Below are 19,993 nucleotides of genomic sequence, written 5' to 3'. Positions count from 1 at the left end.
GGAGGAGATGGGATGCATAGTGGTCCTGGTGTAGCTCATGCCCCTCCTGCTCCCCCGTCCCAGCAGTAACATAAACACAGGAGTCTAAAGCCATAGGAAAATGTTGGCTCTTCTGAAAAGCTCCATTCCTCCTGGCATTTCAACAAACCCCAGTATACGTTTGGTTTGTTTTTATGAGAAACAGCATAATACTCTGCACCACAACAAGTCATTAAGAAACCACAGAGGACAATTTAAGTGTCAATTTTCATTTTCGTCCCACTGACCCTCGTTCTTGTCATCATTATTAAGACATCAATTTCCTGTTCTGTTCCCTGGGCCCTTCAAGTAAGGAAAAGCAATTCCCTGGAGGAGACCAAAGCCAAAGCAAAACCGACAGGACATTTGAAGAAGAAATAAAAATGGGCAAATAGAAGGTCCATATCTCCTCAATTCAAAAAAGAATAATCAAGTCAACCTAGAAAAATCTGCCCTAGAGTTGAAATCTGTGGCAGAATAGAACCAGGTGGATCTGCCACAAACTTTGCATGACCTGGCTGCAGGGTACCTGATTTCTTGATTGGTACAAAAGAAATTAAAACAAAAATTAAAAATGTGAATAATTGTTTAGTATTTTAGGAGAAACTTTGCTTGATTCCACAAACCACTAATTTTAATAATTATCATCACAGTGAATGCTTAATCAATGCTTAGTAAATTCCAAGACCCATACTAAGCCCTTTATTCAGATCATCATATTTAATTCCTATGGGGAATGTACTGATTATCCCATCTTACAGATGAGAACACCGAAATCCACAAGAATGAAGAGGCTGCCACCAGATCAAGAAGCTGGTAAGTCCCAAATCCTAACTCCAAGCCCCACTGGCCAGCTGTAGCCTAGCAGGGTAGCTCTTGCCCCAAGGAGCCGTTCAGTTATCTTAGGCTCTCATTTGCTCTCTCAAGATTCTGTGGGTTATTCCAGCTCAGCAAGGAGGGTCTTGCTCCAGTTCTTTCTAGTGCTTAAGGTTAGAGGGTGGCTGAGCCAAAAGTTATCTAAGGCTTGACTGGGCTGGGCTGAGTGTCCAAGGTGGCACACCCACAAGACTTGCAGGTGACTGTGGCTATCAGCTGGCTGCTCAGGTGGGACTGTGGTCCAAAGGGATAAGGCATGATTGCTCATGTGATGTGCCTCTCACAGCATGGCAGCAGGGTTCCAGGAGGGAGTGTTTTGAGGAAGGAGCACCCTGAGAGCAGACGTCCATGAGATGCAAGCAGAGGCTGCAAGTCTTCTTACGACCTCATTTCAGAAGACCTTCAGCATTACTTCTACCAAGCTGGTGACACTGAGTCACCAGCACAGCCACCTTTATTCTCCTTCATAGCTTCTACTTTTAGAGGCATTCTGGTATAAGTAAAAAAGATGGTGGTGGGCTTTCCAATGAAACAGGCTTGGATTCAAATTTACATGCCACCAGTACCTCTAGTTAAGACTAAGCCTTTTCTGATATCCTATTTCCTCCTCTAACAGGGAAAAATATCTGCAGCTATAGTTGAATATATGTGTCTCTCTCTATGTCACTGATACACATAGACATGCCATGTTTAATTCACATCCTGTTCTCTAAAGTTTCTATTTCATAGAAAAAAAAAAACATTTAAGTCACCTTCATATCTCATTTAATAAAGAAGGAACCCAGAAGGAATTAAATTACTTGTTAAGAACTCTATCAAATTGGCAGTCTCAAAGCTTTAGTACACATGTAAGACCTGAAACTACAAAACTATTAGAATAAAACACAGGGGAAATGCTTCCAAACACTGATATAGAAAGAGATTTTGTCACAGGCAACAAAAGAGAAACTAAGACAAATGATATATCAAGCTAAGAAGTTTCTGTAAAGCAAAGGAAACAACCAACAAAGACATAACCTATAGAATGGGAGAAAATATTTACAAACTATCCACCTGACAAACTATTAATATCTGGAATACATAAGAAACACAAACAACTCAAAATAATAATAATATAATAATAATAATAATAATAATGGTAAAAATCCACTTTAAAAATGGACAAAAGATCTCAACAGCTATTTTTCAAAAGAAGACATGTGTATGGCCAGTAAGTACATGAAAAAAATGCAGAAAAAGGGGAAGTCGTGTACTACCGGTGGGATGTAAATTAGCATAGCCATCATGGAAAAGAATATGGGAATTCCTCAGAAAAATGGAATCTAGAATTACCATAAGATCCAACAATCCCTCTACCAGTATGTACCCAAAGGAAATGAAATCATAATAGCTGTGTTAGTAAACTTTGCATTGCTGTGGCCAAAATACTCAAGAAGAACAATTGAGAGGAGGAAAAGTTTACTATGGCTCATGGTTTCAGAGTTTAGTCCGTGATCAGCCAAGTCCATTACTCTGGGCACAAAGTGAGGCAGAACATCATGGCAGAAGAGCATGGTGGAATGGCACTGCTCTATTCATGGCAGCCAGGAAGCAGAGGGAAAGAAAAGGGAAGGGGTCCCGGGAGGATGAACCCGTACAGGGCACACCCCCAATGACCCATCACCTCTAGCTTCGTCCCTCCCACCTACAGTTCCACCCATTCCCTTCAAACTAGGATGGACTGATTAGGTTACTGTTCTCAAAATCCAATCATTTTACCTCCAAATATTCCCACAGTAACACAGGAGCTTTTGGGGGATACTTCAAATAGAAGCCAAAACTATACCAAAGACAAGCCTGCATGCCTATGCTTATTGCAACAGTATTCACAATAGCCAAGATATGAAATTAATCTGGCTGTCCATTTATGGAGGAATGGATTTTTTTAAGTGGTATATACACACAATAGGATATTATTCATCCTTAAAAAGGGATGAAATCTTGCCATTTGAGGTAACATGAATGGAACTGGAGAACATTATGTTAATGTCAAAGACATAAAAAAACAAATACCACTTGTTCTCACACAATTGTGTAAGTTAAATTGTTGACCACATAGAAGCAGAAAGTAGAATAGAGGTCAATAAAGGTTAAAAAAGAAAAGGGGATAGGGAAATAGCGAGAAGGTGGATGATGGGTATCAAAACACAATCGAGGGAAGAAAGTAGTTCTAATGTTCTACAGCATAATAAGGCAAATAAACTCTGCAACAATTACGCACTTCAAAATAACTACAGAAAAAGAATTTCAAGGTCCCCAACACATGGAAATTGAGGAGATAGAATGCTAATTATCCTGATTTGATTATAACACATTGTATCCATATGTCAAATTACAATACTCTACTCCATAAATAAGTACAAATATTACATGTTAATTAAAATTAATTTTTAAAAAACTTTAGTTCCCTAATTATCTTCCCTGGCCCACTTTGCTCTTTAGGGGAGTCATCACCTAGCAAAGTCCTATATTAAGGAACACATGATCCAATTATTCTGTACCTAGGCAAGCAAACCATGTGAGGCAGGAATAGAAAAGAGGGATAAGGCATGAATGGATGACATAGATGAATTGGAGAATAAATGGATGTATAGATGGATGGATGCATGGGTGAATGGGTGGATGGATGCATGGATGGATGGATGGATGGATGGGTGGGTGGGTGGATGTGGTCCTATCTCCCAGTTTTACATTTAAACATCAGAGCAGGTGTCATGACTCCAGAAGCTTTTCCCCCTGGCACCTTAGAGGAAGTTGAGCAGGACTTTTCCTGTTGTCCTGAAACAGGAACTAGGGCTCTGGCTGAGGACAAAGAGGACCTAGCTACACCACACTATAAGAGGAGCCGCAACAAAGGCCCCTCCCCTAGGGCTTCCTAATCATCACCGCCACTCCAACCTCCCCCCACAAACACATGCAAACCCTTTTACAGTGTAATCTATGAAGAAAGGAGAGGGGATAGAACTTGCGGGTCCTTGGTGAGGGACATTCCTATACAAGATGAGAGAGGGATGAATGACATGCTTAGAACCACATGATCTATACAGAGACTACCACCCAGCAGCAGAGAGAGCCAAATGAAACCAGACCCAACCAAAAGACAATCAGAGATTTCTTCCTCCCACTGACTCAGACCCAGAAATCTCAGGCCTTGCCCCTCCAGCCCGCCTCTCTGAACCAACCCAGGAAGATTCCAATGGATCTCAACCAGGGCAGAATGCCCCTATCCCAGGAGGCAAATGGAAAAGTGGAGGGTGCTGGGAAAAGACTGAAGAGTAATATGGGGCTGTGTATAGGGAGTAGAGGGGGAAGAAATATTAAATATTCTGAATTATGCAAAACAGCTCACCCAAAATGACATTGGCTAAAGAAACATATTGTTAGATCCAAGAGAGGGAGGAGGTGTGTATCTCAGGGCAGACTATTTCTCCATATCCCAACCCTGACTCTTATCTTCCACCACCTTCTCTATCCCCACCTGGCAGATTGCAGGAAGAGTGAAAAATCAGTTTTGACACTTGTGCCCCAAATCTTCCAGGCCTCAGCTCCCACCTGCAGTGGAAGAAGGCGATTAGTCTCAAATTGAATCTTGAGATTGATGCTATAAACCAAAATGGATTGAATTCTTTATAACTGAAAAAAAGAGCAAAAAGATATGGAATCTGCCAAAGACATTAAAGAGAGGGAAGGGGCATTCAACTGAACGTGATAGAAGTTAATAATGGAAAAAATATGAACTTTTCATGTTTCTACCCCACTGAGTTAAAACCCGGTTTGCTCCCCCATAAAAGGGAGCAGGGTCATGGTTTTCAAAACACAGAGGAAGGAAGGTCACCCAGAATGTTTCTGTCTGCCTTACTGACCACTGGCAGATAAGCAGCTGCTCCTCACCCCACTTGGAAACTACATCCTGTTGCCACTGAGGGCCCTGGGTGGAGCCCCCGTGCCTGCAGCCCTGGGGCTCTGACAGTTGGATGGAAAGCTCACAGGAGCCTTATACTGTGTCCCTGCTAAAGGATGACAATGGGAAAGTGACAATCAATCGTGAGGTGAGTTTTTCCCCTTCCACAGACAGGTGCTTGATAACAACGCCCAATGTCAAATGACCACAAAGGGAAACTGCCCAGCTCAGAGTAAGCTGGGCTGGGATGAGGCAGCCTGGACAGCATCCACTTCTGATACAGATCAGAATTTCTTCTGAGACTCCATGTCTCCACCCCGCTCAGGGCTGCCTCGGTTCACACAAACTGTATAACTTTGAATCATGTCTTACCTTAGTATTTTTCCTATCTGCCTCTCTTCCATTCCCTACATCCACACTTAGAGAAAAAAGTGATGGAAAGTGCCCCTATGAACACCATGTCAAAATGCCCCTCCAAGAGAAAATGCCAACTGGCACAGACTTTTGGAGAATAATTTGACAATATCTATTAAAATTTTAAAAATGCTTGTCCTCGGACTAAGCAATTCTCCTGAGCAGCTTAATTCATAATTATCAAACTTGGAAGCCATCAAGGTGTCTTTAAGTAGACAAATGGATAAATAAACTTGGTACCTAGACATTGAAATGCTATTTAAATATATAGTGAGAAAAAGAAATGAGCTATCAAGCCATGGAAGAAAGTTACTGCATATTACTAAATGAAAGAAGCTAATCTGAAAAGACTGTGTACTGTACGATTTAAAATATATGGCACTCTGGAAAAGGAAAAACTATGGAGACAGTAGGAAGATCGGTGTTTGCCAGGAGCTGAGGGAGAGAAGGGAAAAGTACAGAGGATTTTTTGGGCAGTGAAAACAATTCATTTGATATTATAATGGTGGATATAAGTCATAACTATTTCCAGTGCCTAGAGTCCTGAAATTTCACCAGGTATCTAGAGGGTGCCCAAAAACAAATATTACAAACTTAAATTACCAAATATATATTTTTAAAAGATAAATCAGCAAGCAAATCAACACATGAGTTATGATTTCATCTAGGCTTATAAAAAGCATGAATTATATTTTTCTGCTATTAGAAAACATATTTCAAGTCAGGCATGGTGGTGCATGCTTATAATCCCAGCTACTCAGGAGGCTGAGGAAGGAGAATCCCAAGTTCAAGGGCAGCCTCAGAATGTTAGTGAGACCCTCAGTAACCACATGAGACCCTGTCTCAAATTTAAAAAATAAAATAAAATAAAAAGGGTTGGGGATATAGCTCAGTGGTAAAGCACCCTAAGGTTCAATCCCCAGTATGGGGTGAGGGGATACTCTACATGATAAACCTTTTCAGTTCTCAGCACATTATTGTAGATACAGAAGTCAGCATGCTGGCTACGCAAGGCCCCTCTCTTTTCTTATTTTATTCTATTGTACCTCCCTTTCCCTTTCATATCCTGCATATCCTCACTTCCATTTCCTGCCCCATTCTGATTTTTAATAACATGTATCCTTGCATCTGTATGTAATATTGAAAGGTAAATGTTTATGCATTTTTACTTTATATCAGTAATATTGCATAAAATTTCATGGCTTTGCTCTTTCCACTATTTTTTTTTTGTAAGATCAATCTGGGTTAAACTGTGAATATGTCTAGTCTAGTTTATTGAATTTTGATTGCTGTGTACTATTCTAATGAGATGATCACATGATTTACTTGGCCATTCTCATTGTGATGAACAAATTTCTTTCTTTTCTTTTTTTTTTTTTTTTTCTTTTTTTGTACCCAGGATTGAACCCAGGGGCACTTAACCACTAAGCCACATCCCCAGTCCTTTTTATATTTTATTTTGAAACAGGGTCTTTCTTGGTAAGTTTCTTAGGACCTTGCTAAGTTGCTGAGGCTGCTTTTGAACTTGCAATCCTCCTGCATTAGCCTCTCGAGTCTCTGGGATTGCAGCCATGCACCATTCTGCCCAGCTGTGATGAAGAAGTTTCTTGCAACTCTCTGTCACCACAAATGATGCCACACACACACAAAAAAAATTATTCTAAGTGATCTCTTATACAGCTCTGCAAAAATGTCTCTGGGCCATGTTACTAGGAAAGGGATATGGGTCAGAAGGAATATTCATTCCTCCTCACTTCCCTAAGAAACGTCAGGTTGCTCAATGGGTTGTGCCAGCACACAGGTTCACCAGAAGGACATGGGGTTTCTCATTCCCCATGAAATAAATTCTAAACACAACCAAATACAGTGATCTCCCCAGAATTTTGTTAATGCAAACTAAGCGTATTCTCTCTTCTGAGTAGCAGGAGTCATCTAATCAACCCATAACAACAACAACAACAAAAGTATTTGACCCAAGCTTGGACTTATTTGGCCAACACTTACAAATATTGACCCTTGTGATTTTTTGTTAATCATCATAAAGTGGTATCTCATTGCCTAATGCGCAGTTGATTTCAACATTATTCATGTTTATTGTATGTATTCTGATTTTTCTTTCTGGATATTTTAAAACTTTCTAATCTTTGTCTTAAGAATCCCTATTTTTATCCCAGTATATCTAATTTATAAGTGTCCTAATCTCAGGGCCTTGAAGAATGGGTAAATGGCCAATATTGTCCATGTATTTATAATGGCGAATAGATTGAGAAGTCATTTGTCTTCTACTCAAATCTTTCATTAATGCTAAAATCTTTCCTACAATATCTCTCTACAGCATTAATTCAGTCTGCTTTAAAATACCCACTTCTTTATTATATGAGAAAATTTATAATATTAATGGGCATTTCCACTTGTTAATATCCCTATGTTAAGAGCACTTAAATTGTCCTTGCCACACCAATTGACACACAGTAGGTCTTGATAAATAAGTGGATTTTCCCTTCCTATTCATTCCAGTTCCACTGTCTTGGGCTATAAATCCTCATTTGCTCATTAAATACCTGAAAGTAACCATTATACTTCTCTCAGTGTTCCCTTCCTCTGGCTTAGTATCTCAGGTCCACAATTCACCCCATACCCCAGATTTTCCAAACCCACTCAATTTCCAATTGGTCCTTTCAGCAAACACTCTGATCTGACAGTCCAGTAGTGTCCCTTAAAATATGGTGAACAAAAGTGGACCTCCAGATGAATTCCAAACAGAACAAAGCTCAGTGGGCCCATTACATCTGTGTCTCTCCATAATTCTATTAATGAAGACTGAGGATGCTTCACCTCCTTAGCAGAAGCCACCACCTGACAGCTCACTGAACTTGTGGCCAACTAAATACCCAGGGCCTTTTCCACACAAATGGTTGCTTATACCTGTGGAACTAATCTTGGGGACTGGTTAGACAGTTCAGAGTGCAAAATTAAATTAAAAATTTTGGCTCAATCTGCCTTTCAAATGTTCTCCTCTAGTTAATTAACATTATTTTTCTCCCTTCTTCCCACATTCTGTTGCTATGTGATCAGTTGAACTTTGGAACTGAGTAGACCCGAATTCAAATCCCACCTCTGCCTCTGTCACCCGGGAAAAATTATTTATTCTTTCTGTACTTGCATTGCTTTGGAAATAGTAGTTTTTACTTTATAGTAATGTGAAGTAAACGTATCGAAGATTAAATGAAATGTAACTTTATGAAATGCCCAACATGCAGGAAGAAGCCCCTGAGCATGCTAGTTCTCTTCTCCTGATTCTTTTCCTTTTCTGCCTAGATCTCAGAAGGGAAAAGAAAATAATTCCTCCCAGGTATGACTAGACTCCTAACTCTCACAATAAAGTCTACCCATCTGCTCTCATATTTCCTCAATTTGGTGCTCTCTTTTATAAAACACATCAACTGATCCAAGGCAGTGCAGGAATAAGTCACAGTGGATCAAGGTGTTCCTCTCCCGGGCAACATCTTCAGCTTCCCAAAAGTTTCCCAGACTCTCCGTGCCTCCATGCTTTAGGATCAAAGTCAGAGTGTATGATACACAGATAAAAGGGATTCTCCTCGCCTTAATGGTTTGATGTTAGCACGGTGTGGCTGTGATATGCATCAGTAGGAATGGCAGAGATGATCATCAGAGAGAGAAAGCCACACTACTCTGACGGCACCATGGCAGTGAGGAGTTTTATAGGACCAGAAGGGTCCCAGAGTCTTTAGCATCAGACACAGTTGCACAGAGCTGCAGCCACATGTTTACAATCACCTGAGATCCCTTTGCACATTTGCAAAACTTATTGAAGGAAAGATGAGGTCTGCATCAAACAGTTTTTGTGCCCCTGCCCATTCCCATCAGCCCTCCTGATTTCATTCAGCACAGCCATGGTGCGCAGCTTTGTGTGCTGTACTGGATTCCAACTCAAGTTCCTCACAAAGTCCAGCAATCCTTCTACAAGGAATATGTTCCAAGGCCCACCCACTCGGGTGCCTGGAACTATGGGTAGGTCTGAACTCTATAGATGCTATATGTTTTCCTACACATACATCCTTGTGACAAACTTTCTCCTTTTCACCTAAAGAAAGCATTTCATAGGGGCTGAGGATGTAGCTTGGAGGTGGAGCACTTGCCTAGCATATGCAAGGGCCTGGATTCAATCCCCGGCAATACAAGAGGGAAGGGAGAGAGAGAGAGAGAAATAACTTTATGGCTTCTCTTTGGCATATCTGAATTCCCAGCATCACTACTCTTGCACTCCGGGGCCATCGTTAAGTAAAACAAGAGACACATGAACACAAGCACTGTGATACCATGACTATCAACCCAATAATCAATATGGCTACTAAGTGACTAATAGGCAGGTAGCAGATACAGCATGGATACAGTGGACAAAAAGCTATTTCATGTCCCTGGAGGGATGGAGTGGAATAACATTTCTTCATATTACTCAGGCTTACAATTTGAAATTTATGAATTGTTTGTTTCTGGAGCTTTCCATCTAATATTTTTGGACCAGAGTTGATCGAGATAAATAAAATTGCAGAAAATAAACAATGGGTGAGGGTTATTACTGTATCTCCAGCTTTTCTGCTGGGGTATTTTCTCTGAAGGCAAGGAAGGCCACTGAGCCCATATGTAGCCACAGTCTTAAAGAGGATAATTAACATCCCCCCATAGGTGACTATCAACCAATGGAACATGAAAGTATGTAGGTAAATACCCCAGCTGCCTGCCCATTAGAAGAATAATCCTGAGGTATCTTCTACAAAGTTCTTCAAAACATTTCTAGTGGGATCAAGTCCCAGTTGCCCACTGAGGCAACCAGTTCAATGGTGTACCTTTACTGAATTTTCTTACTTCCTTGTCTCCTCCTCCCTAATCCCTCATTGTGCTCCCTGGAATGATCTTCCCACTACTACTTGCACCTGGTACATATCCCAGACTCTACCTCTATCAGCTAGAGAAATTAGAGGGTTCTTTTGTCTCTATTCATATGACACTACTTTATCTTCAGATAGCTATGGCTTGAGAAAGAGAATTCTTAAATGTTACCTGGGAAAAACACTTGGTTATTTTCCAACACCCCCACACATACTTCTACTGCCAAAAGAATTAATTGTTCTTTCTTCTGTCATCCTTTAGCGTCTCGTACATGCTCATATTTCATCATTTCTAACATTGCAATCCAATTATTTGTTAAACATCTGTCTCCCGCTAGATCATAAAAAGCTATGACTAATTCAATTTTGTATCTTCACTTCAATAGACCCAGTAATAGTATTCAGTGAGCACTGGTGAATAAGTCAATTCCAAACGATAGTGAATTGACTGCCAGTTCATGCTGACAGACTGAAAATATTTATTTCCTTTTACTTCTAAACTCCACTCAAACCATAGAAAAACAAAATGATATGAACTCACAATAACCAAGGAAACATTTCAGGGATCACACATGCCCAAGAAAGTCTGACATATTTTTGGAAGATGAAAAACATATGAAAGTCCAGTGACTGATGAAAGAGAAAAAGAAGCCACTTCTTGGGATTTAACTTTAGCGAGGGTTAGATATCATAGACTGAAGCAAAAGGAAATAAATATACTCAGCCAATCAGCCTGAACTGGAAATTGCTTCACCACCTTTTGGGATTTACTGATCCACCAATATTTATTGAATATGTACTATATACAAGGTGCTGGAGTAGGCAGTGGAGCTACAAAATCAAATTCAGTTTGATAGTATTGGGTTGAGAATTTCTGTTCATCAAGAACATTGGCCTGAAATTTTCTTTTCTTGTAGTGGCCTTGTCTGGCTCTGGCATAAGTATAATGCTGGCCTCATAAAGTCAGTTTGGAAGTGTTAACTTCTCTTCATAACTTTGGGAAAATTTTGAGAAATATTGGTATTAGTTCTTCTTTATGTTTGATAGAATTCACCAGTGAAACCATTGGGTCCTGAACTTTTCTTTATTGGGAGGTTATTGATTACCGATTCAATCATTGGTTGTTCGAAAGTGCATTGTTTTGTTTCCATGTTCATCACTTTCTAATTTTTTCTTTTTACTCATTTCTAATTTCATACTATTGTGGTGGGAAGAAAATGACTGATATGATTTCAATCAAAAAGAAACCAAAATGTCCAGGAATACAAATCATATTTCAATAATAACCCTGAATGTGAATGGCCTGAACTCATCAATTAAAAGCCATAGGCTGGCAGATTGGATTTAAAAAAAAAAAAAGACCCAACAATACGTTGCCTTCAAGAGACTCATTTCACAGGAAAAGACATCCACAGAGTGAAGGTGAAAAGGTGGGAAAAAAACTTTCCACTCACATGGACCATGTAAACAAGCAGGGGTTTCCATCCTCATATCAGATAAAGTGGACTTCAAATCAAAGCTAGTGAAAAGGGATAAAGAAGGACATTTCATACTGCTAAGGGATTCCTACATCAGTAAGACATAACAATCATAAATATCTATGACCCAAACAATGGGGCTTCTATGTTATGCCAAACAAACCTTCTCAACTAAAAGAACCAAATAGAACACAATACAATAATACTGGATGACTTTAATATAACTCTTTTATTAAGTGCTGTTTTGTGGTCCAGAGTATGATCTAGTAACATTTTGTTTGTACTTGAGGAGAATGAGTGTTTTGCTGCTGTTAAATGGAATGCTCTATATATGTCTGTTTGGTCCATTTGGTCTACAGGTTCATTCAAGTGCACTGTTTCTTTATTGGTTTTCTGTCTGGATGATCTGTCCATCACTCAACATGGGGTATTGAAGTTCCTACTGCTATTGTTTTACTCTCTATTTCTCCCCACAGATTTGTGAATATTTGCTATATATATATATATAGTATGTGCTCCAATGTTGGGTTCATATATATTTTCAATTATTATGTCCTCTTAAAGAACTGAACCTTTTAGGCAACTAAAGGCAGGGAAGGGGGCTGGGAAGGGGGGAAGAAAAAGGGGAGGATAAGAATGGATAGCAGAAGGAAAGGTAGAAATGAGGAATGTCCAATATACATGCATGTATATATATGAAGCACATTAATTTGTACAGTTAATGTATGTGTTCATAAATAATAAAAAGAAAAAAGAATTGACCCCTTTATCATTATAATACAATAAAATTGCTTCTTTCTTATGATGGTGTTTTATTTAAAGTACATTCTCTCTGATTTAAGTATAGCCACTCATGTTGTCTTTTGGTTTTCATTTGCATAGAATATCTTTTTCTACCCCTTTTCATCTTATGTGTTTTCAAAGCTAAAGAATATCTCTTACAGACAGCATAGTGTTAAATCTTGTTTTTTTTAATTTATTAATTCATTCAACCACTCTTATGTCCTTTACTGGATAATTTAAACTATTTACATTTAAAATAATTACTGACAGGTAAGGACATACTCTTACTCTTGCCATGATGTTAATTGTTTTCTGACTGTTTGTAGCTCCTTTGTTTCTTTTCTCAACTCTGGCTATTTGTCTTCATGGTCTTCTTTTTTTATAGCACCATACTTTGACTCCTATCTCTTTCTTATGTGTACTCGAGGTTTTTTCTTTGTGGTTATCCTAAGGCTTTTATAAAACATTTTATAGTTATAACAGTCTATTCTAAGTTCATAGCAACTTAACCTCCATTATACACAAACTCTACATTTTTACTTCCCCACATATTAGTTATGTTAGAGATTCATGATTTACACCTTATAGTATGTATCTATTAACTAATTATTTTACCTATACAATCATCTATCACACAACAATAGGGATATATTCTGAGAAACGTGTCATTAGGCAATTTTATTGTGCTAGATAAATTTTTTTCTTGTGAAAACATCATAAAGTGTTCTCATATAAGCTGAGATGGCTACAACATCACTAGACAATATAATTTTATGGAACCACTGTTGTATATGCAGTCTATCAGTGACTATATAATGATGTATAGTCATGTACATCATTATATCGTACATGACTGTGATTATTTTTAATATTTTTTTCTTTCAATTTTAGTACTATAATTAAAAGTGACTTATACACCACCATTAAAATATTTGAGAATTCTGAATCTGGCTATATATTTACTTCTAACAATAGATTTATGCTTTTGTTTCTTTTCATGTCACTAATTAACATATTTTGGTTTCAACTTGAAGTATTCACTTTAACCTTTCTTGTAAGAAAGAAAGATTAATGGGGATGAAATCCCTCAGCTTTTCACTGTCTGGGAAAGCCTTTATTTCTTCTCCATTTCTAAAGGGCAACTTTGCCAGTCATAGTATTCTTCGTTGGCAATTTTTGCTTCTTTTTTTCAACATTTGAACATAGCATTCCATTTTCTCTTGTCCTGAAAGTTTTCTGCTGAGAAATTCATGTAAAGATTGATGGAGGGAAGTTCCCTCATATAGTACAAGTTTCTTTCTCTTCCTTCTTTCAAAATTCTGTCTTAACTTTTGATGATTTGCTTATAATACATCTCAGTGTGATCTTTTGGGGGATCATCCTACTTAGGGTTATTTGAGCTTAGTGTGCCATTTCATCTCTATGAGAAATTCATGCCTCTTTCAAAATCTGAGACATTTTCATTCATTATTTTTTGAAATAGGATTTCTTCTCTCTCTCTCTCTCTCTCTCTCTCTTTCTCCTTCTTTTGAGACTCTCATAATGTATATATTAGTTCACTTCATAAATCCCATAGAATTTCTTCACTTTTTTCATTATTTATTATTGTTCTCCTCTGATTATGTTATTTTAGTCAGCTTTTTTACTTCTGTGACCAAAAGTTCTGACAAGAACAATTGAGAAGAGGAAAAGTTTTATTTGGTGCTCATGGTTTCAGAGGTCTCACTCCACAGTTGGCCAACACCATTGCTCTGTGTTTGGAGTAAGGCAGAACATCAGGGCAAAAGGGCATGACAAAGGAAAGCAGCTCAAGACAGGACAGTCAAGAACCAGAAAGAGAGAGCTCCACTTACCCGGAACAAACTATATACCTCCAAGGCACACCCCCAGCAACCCATCTCCTCCAACCGTATCCTACCTGCCTACAGTTATCACACCGTGAATCCCTATTAGTAGATTAATGTACTAAATAGGTTAAAGTTCTCATAACTCAATCATTTTACTTCTGAACCTTTTTGCATTGTCTCACACATGAACTTTTGGGGGACAACTTATATCTAAACTATAATACTATGATTTTAAATACTCCACAAATTCTTTCTCTGCTTAATCAGTTCTACTTTTGAAGACTTCTATTACATTTTTTATATCACTCATTTCATTTTCCAGTATCAGATTCTGTTTGATTATTTTTGGTGATTTCTGTCTCTTGGTTGATCTTTTAGTTTTGTTTAGGAACTCTTTTCCTGGTTTTGATGAGTTTTCTTCATCCTCTTATAGCTTACTGATCTTTTTTAAAAATATTTTTTTATTCTTTGCCATGTAATATGTAGATCTCCATTTCTTTCAGGTTGATTACTAGAAAATTATTGTGTTCTTTCAATAATGTCATGTCTTCTTGATTTTTTTTTTTTGTGTGTGTGTGCTCCCTAAAAAAATTGCATTGCTGTCTTTGCATTTGAAGAAGCAGCCACCTCGTCTAATCTTTATTAACTGGCTTCAAGAAAGACGGGTCTTCACCAGCCAGCCCAGCTAGGTATTCTGAGGGTCTCTCAGATCTTTTCTTTAGGTACATCTGCCCCATTCCTCTTGTTCCTTCTTCAGAGGCATCTTAGGATTGTATACGTTCTTTCAATTGCTCAAAACTAGGCTAGGTCCTGTGAGACTCCTGTTTATTTTCTATAGGACAGTGCCCTGAAATGTTCAAGATTAAATGGCTTCTCCCAATCCTGCAGAGTTGACCCCTGTCTGCGTATTCTTTCACATGATCTACAAAAGCTTGCACACATTATCTGTTGGGACACAAAAGGGATGCCAGCTTTAGCAAGAAGGAAGTATAGCGTGCTTGGGTACATGGTGGCCAGTTGAGAAGGGGCTTCATGATGCATCCTATGAGGTTTGAGGCAAAACCTCTTGGTGGATTTCATGAGGCAAATAGTAGAAACAATGGCCTTTTGTTGAATTCCACTCCTTGTTTGCTCTGAGACCCAACCCTTTTCCCTGCTCCTAGCTACTTCCAGATATTCAGCTATGCTGATTCTCTCAGTGATCTGGGTGAAAAAAAAGATAAAGTGGGGGGCCCCTAGGGCAGCACCCTGCATGCTTGGGAAGCCAGGTGCTCACTTTACTCTCACTTTCCCCTATAGGAGAAATTGCAGTCCTGGGGGTCTCTTGGCACTAAAGTGTGCTGCCTTAGTGTAGGGGTGATGTGGGTACAATGAGACTTGGTTTTGTTTGTTTGTTTTCCACCCTCTTCAATATGTCTACTCATGGGTTTTGTGCCACAGAATGTGCTAGAATCTTACCACTGTATTCTCTGGGCTCCCACAAAGGTTCTCTAATGCACGGGTGGTTGTCAAAATATGTGTATGGGAGGTGAGGGCTAAAAATCCTATTTCTATATTGCAAACATCACCTTATGCCTTCAAATTTGAGAAGGAAGATCATTTTCAGTGTAGAATTTGATAGCATGTAAGCAATTACAAAAGAACTACAAAAGTCATCTAAAGATACATCAAAGAGAAGGTATGCTTAAGAAGTTACATGAGCATATACTTAAGCAAAAAAGGGAATAAAAAAAAGAAATGGAAGTTTAAATTCATTTTTAAGGTTAGATATAGAGATGTAACTATGTTGAGAGGAGAATCACAAATAAGTTAAGGATGTAAGTGAACTAAATTAATGTTGACATCAATAGCAAATTTCTAAATTGGATATATTAAGAGCAATTTCTATTAAGTACATTTTCTAGATTAAGACAGGTCCCTCAAAAGAATCCAAAGTGGAAAATGTCCAAAGTGGTTTCTTCTGGAGAGGGGATTCTGAGTATGAAGCAGTGGATCCAAGAGCTGTGTCTTCTAATCACAAGCCCCTTGTACTACTTTATTCATTTAGCATGTGCATCAATCACTTTAATTAATTTTATGTTTAAATATTTGACAAGATTTAAGAATGCCTCAGATTATGAGCATTATTTACCAACGCACTGATACATAGCTGAAGTACAAGTTAATGAGTCATTCAGATAATTAGAGTGCCTCAGTCTTTCATCTCTAAAGTGGAGACATTCTGGCCTGCTTCAGGGAGGCTGTGGGTTAATGTGTGAACCACACTTACCATGTTGCCTGTCTGTCCTCAGCTCCCGTGAGTGGAAGCTCTTGTTCCCAGAAGACAGAAGATAGAATTGTTGATATGAATCTTAGCTCTGCCACTTACTACCTCCTGTTCAGGCTTAAATAAGTCCTATTTTTCTCATCTGTAACTTGGAAATAATATTAAACCTGCCTTTAAGTTAAAGCACATAAATGCTTATCACAATACACATTCTTAGTAGAATCTTAATAAAGGGTGAATACTAATCATCCATAAATCTTTATGTGATTATTTTATTTTGATATTTTCTTGATTAGATATGTCTTAGATGACAGGGCATTTCCAGATTCATTCAGATCCACGAGAAGTACCTCCTCTCTACATTTCCTTATGTTCTATATACTTCTTAGAATTATCACCACACTTAATATTCATTTATCAGTGTTTCCTGTTCCAAATTTAACAATGAACTAAAATGAAAACTAAAATTCTCTCCTGTGAAACTCAGGAGTGAGGAAGATAAGAAGAAAGGAAGAAAAAAGAAACTATATTACTTCTGTTATCAAGGATGAGAAAAGGGGACCAACTGGTATAAAATGACATTTCTAAATATACACTGCTGTGGGAAATACTGCTGTAATGCATGTGACATATTTGATAAATGATTTCATACAATATATTAAAAGGCCCTGATAACATGCAACAGACATTCATGAACGTTTTCCTCAGCTTCTGAGCAGGATTTTTGCTCGTTCTGATTGTTCCCGAATGAGCAAGATCCATTCTCTGTCAGAGAGAGTACCATGTGGTTACTAACCAGAGCAGGAGGCAGGGAGCATAGACGTTTCTTGGGTGCCCTGTGCCAGACACTTATAATTAACTCATTTAAAGCTCACAACAAACTTTTGATAGACTGTGCTTGTCCAATGAGGTCAACAGTCTCAGACATCAATCATAGCACTTGTCTAAGTTCAGGCAGTTAGTAAGGGGCAGAGCCCAGATTTGAACTCATGACTCTAAAGTCAATGCTCCTTCTACCAGACCTCCCAGGATGTCAGCAAGATCTCTAACACCTCCCAGGGTGCCCCGGTCTGGTCGGGGAGTCTGGAGACAAGGCTTTAATTCCTGGTTTTCCCACTGAGTAATTTAGGCCAATTTACCCTTTTAAGGGTTTTACTGACTCCACTCAAAATATAACTCTACTTTGCATAGCATCACAAGAACCAGAAAGAATGAACTCATGTTTATAAACGACTATGTAAAGCCTAAATATACTTTTATTTTTTAAATATCCTTAGATACAGATAAAAGTTAGACTCTCCAAAAGGCGTTCTAGAATCCCAAATTAAGATCAGATTTCAATGTTTCCATTTCTTAACTCACCAGACACCAAATGATGTCTTTCCAAACAGCATAGATAATGTTTTCTTGGAGACTAGAAAATAAATGTTCATACTTGTGGTAGTTTCTGAGGATTTAAAAGTGCTAGTCCCAAATAATATATACTGGGGTGAAAGGCAATACGGCCCAGACCAATAAATATTCATCAAAAATCTTCACATAGAAAACATGTGGGAATATAAGTGTGTTGAGTCAGAAGGAAGAAAGTAACCTGATGCTAAGATGGAGCTGTGCTGTAACTCCAACTTGGGGCTCTCCTGGCTGCCTGGGATGTTCATGACTCCCGGAGAAGCCGGGGTCAGGCGGAGCACACATGCTCCCAGGGGGACCGACCCTCACTCCACACATCTACCTTTTACTACCATGATACATTGAGAACTGGCTGCATGAATACAGATGCTTCAACTACACTTATTTCTATATTCCTAGAAATATTAAATAGACCCAGAAATTATAATTTTAATCCATAGGTTCTCCCACCAAAATGACGCAGCATCAAACCTTTACTAGATGTCTAGAGACGGTCAGTGTGGGTAATGCAAGCAAACACTTTTTAAATCTCCAAGCTGTGATCCAGGCTTCGATCTTACTTCAGCCAGGGTGACTGCAGTGTAGGCTCAGTTCCTGCCTCAATTCCTGTTTTCTGAGCCCTAGTATGATGGTTAAATAATTTTATGTGTCAACTTGACTAGGTCATTGTACCCAGTTATTTGGTCACACATTATTCCAGATGTTTCTGTGAACGCATTTTTTTTTTTTAGATGAGTTTAACATTTCAGTCAGTAGACTCAGGAAAGCAGATTGACCTCCGCAACAGAGGTGGGCCTTGTCCAATCCGTTGAAGGCCTTAGCAGAAAAAGACTTGGAAATAGAGGGGATTCTTCCTGGGCCTCTGGCCCGCCAAGCTCACCCTGCAGATATGAGGCTTGACAGTCCCCACAGGGACATAAGTCAGATCCTTAAAATTGATCTCTCTCTCCCTCTCTCCCCTCTAACCTATAATACCTAATGTCACACAGACCTATAAACGTATCCTGTACATACAGATGACCCTCAACCTAGAATAGTTGGACTTATACGATTATTTTTATGATGGTGTAAAAGTGACAAAAAGTTTAGTGTAAACTTTGCTTTGAATGTTGAACTCTGATCTTTTCCTGGGCTGGCAATATTGAAAGGATACTTCCTGGTGACGCTGGGCAGTGGCAGTGAGCCTCAGCTCCCAAACAGCCACATGACCACGAGGAAAAACAACCAGTCCCCTGCCGCGTGCTGTGTTGATAAGCTGTGGTGGTAGTAGGTTAGGTGTATGGAATGCATTTTCAACTTGCCGCACCCTAAACTGAGGAGCACCTGTATTTATATTTTGTTCTGTTTCTCTGGAAACCCTGACTAATATACCTAGTTGGAACTACAGAGCTGAAAGAGAAACCAGAGGACCTAGAGCATCTGCAAAACAGCAGGTGACTGCCTCCCCAGGCCACTTGACTGCAGGTACTTCACAATATGTCAAACACAACAGATCCCAAACCAAGAGGCAAGGGTTCCAATTTTAATGGTGCCACATGTTAGCTGTGTGACATCAGAAAGTTATATGACCCTCCTCTGCCTCCGTGTTCTCATCTGTCAAAGAACAATACTACCTAGTGCATAAGGTTATCATATGGGTAAAATAAACAACTATGCATGAAGTATTTAGAATCACACCCGGTGTAGAGCAAGTTGGAAGTTGGCACACTTGTCTCTCAAATGCCACCACTTTAGCTTTCCTCTGTGCTCCTGTACACACAGTACTCCAAACCTCCCCTCATCTTCATCTTCTTGCTTGCTCTCACTAACCCCCAGGCTTGGGACCCACAGTCCCCAAGGTCTTCTCTATCTCCTTTATTTACCCAGTCACTCTGCTTACTTACCACTTATTCTGGGCATGACACTGGGTTTAGACATAAAATTAAGTAAGCCAAGGCCAAGTGCGGCTCAGGGATGAGGTGGGGTGGGGGGTGCCTTGCAGTCCATTGTTCTGCCTTTGGACATCCTCAACTCTCCCCCTGGATTATTGATGGGGCTTCCTAAGTAATTTT

This window comes from Urocitellus parryii, chromosome 10 (assembly GCF_045843805.1).
Source record: "Urocitellus parryii isolate mUroPar1 chromosome 10, mUroPar1.hap1, whole genome shotgun sequence".
Classification (NCBI taxonomy): domain Eukaryota; kingdom Metazoa; phylum Chordata; class Mammalia; order Rodentia; family Sciuridae; genus Urocitellus; species Urocitellus parryii.
Note: the sequence above shows the minus strand (reverse complement) of the source record.